The following is a 1,753-nucleotide window of genomic DNA, read 5'->3' as shown; positions in this document are numbered from 1 at the left end:
CAAATGCTTGGGGACATGGGTGCTTCCCAACACCCATTTCCCACTGAAATTCAAATGTTGAATGATTCAGAAATAAGATCTAAGGAAATGAAACCAGGCCCTGAGTCTAGTTATTCCAGGCAGACTCAAAAATGGGTGGTCAAATCTTGGCTGTGTACTCAGAAATATTTTAGTAATTAAATGAAATCAGTGTAATTCCTTTACAATGAAAAGGTCACTATAACAAAAACATCTGTAAGTTTTTAATACAGTATCACAGTAGCATTTGCTTGGCCGTTCCTGCCAGTAAGAAATTGGCTATATACAACACATTTTATCTATTCATCTGTTGTTAAACACTTGGGTTGATTCCACTGTACCTTGGCTATTGGACATAATGCTACAATAAACATGGGAGTGCAGATATCTCTTTGACATACCGATTTCATTTCCTTTGTTTATATACCCAGTAGTGGGATTTCTGGACCATATCGTAGTTTTATTTTTAATTTTTTTTTTTTCCTTTTTTGTCTTTTTTACTGACCGGTAACGGGATTGCAACCCTTGGTGTTGCGCCCGTACCGGAGACTGACAACGGGATCACAACCCTCAGTGTTGCGTCCCCACCACGCTCAGCCAGTGAGCGGGAACCGGTCTCCACATGGGATCCGAACCCTCGGCGGGAGCGCCGCTGCACTCTCAAGTGACGCACTGTGCGCCACCGGGCCGGCCCTATTTTTAATTTTTTGAGGAACCTCCATACTGTTTTCCATAGTGGCTATACAAGTACTAATTTACAATCCCACCAACAGTGTGTGTTACCTTTTCTCCATATCCTCACCACCACTTGTTTTCTTTTGTCTTTTTGATAATAGCCATTCTAACTGGAATGAGGATTTTATTTGCATTTCCCCGATGTTGAGCATTTTTGCATGTACTGTTGGCCATCTGAATGTCTTTGAAAAATTGAAATTATCTTTTGAGAATTTCACAGCAGATGAATGAATAAAGAAAATATGGTGTATATACACACAAATGAATACTATTCAGCCATAAAAAAGAATGAAACCCTGTCATTTGTGACAATGTGGATGGACCTGGGGACAGCATGTTAAGTGAAATAAGCCAGACAAAGACAAATACTACATGATTCTTATTCATATGCAGAATCTTAAAAAAAAAAAAAAGAAAAGAAAAGATATCACAGAAGTAGAGTAGAACAGTGGTTACCAGAGACTAGAGGGGGGGGCTATCAGAGGGAGAGGATGGGGAGAGGTTGGGCCAACAAGTACAAAGTTACAATTAGATAGGAGGAATAAGTTCTGGTGTTCTTTTGCACAGTAGGGTGAGGATGCAGTATGTATTATATATTACAAAATAGGTAGAAAGAGGTTTCTGAATGTTCTCACCATAAATGATATATGCATGAGGTGATGGATACACTAAATACCCTGGTTTGATCATTATACAACATATACATATATTGAAACATCAAATTGTATCCCATAAATACATATAATTACAACGTGTCAATAAAAAAGACAGAAATAGGCTATGATAGAAATCAATGGCTACCATTCAATATCCATCCTCCTTGTTCTTCACTAGTAATAGAATCTCAAATATACTGCTATGACAATAAACTCAGCCACGTTCTTCACTAGTAACAGAATCTCAAATATACTGCTATGACAATAAACTCAGCCAAAACACTGCATTTCCCAGCCTCCCTTGCAGCTAGGTGTGGCCATGTGACTAAGTTCTGTGCAATAAG

At 38.6% G+C, this 1,753-nt stretch overlaps 1 protein-coding gene across 1 annotated transcript in view; it reads right to left on the bottom strand.

Annotated features, from left to right (window-relative positions):
- Window positions 1-1,753, bottom strand: part of SAMD8 (sterile alpha motif domain containing 8) — a 17,612-nt gene that overhangs the window by 1,528 nt on the left and 14,331 nt on the right. The window lies entirely within an intron of this gene.

Source organism: Galeopterus variegatus, unplaced genomic scaffold, assembly GCF_000696425.1.
Source record: "Galeopterus variegatus unplaced genomic scaffold, G_variegatus-3.0.2 Scaffold5811, whole genome shotgun sequence".
NCBI lineage: Eukaryota > Metazoa > Chordata > Mammalia > Dermoptera > Cynocephalidae > Galeopterus > Galeopterus variegatus.
Note: the sequence above shows the minus strand (reverse complement) of the source record. Positions and strands in the feature narration are given on the sequence as shown.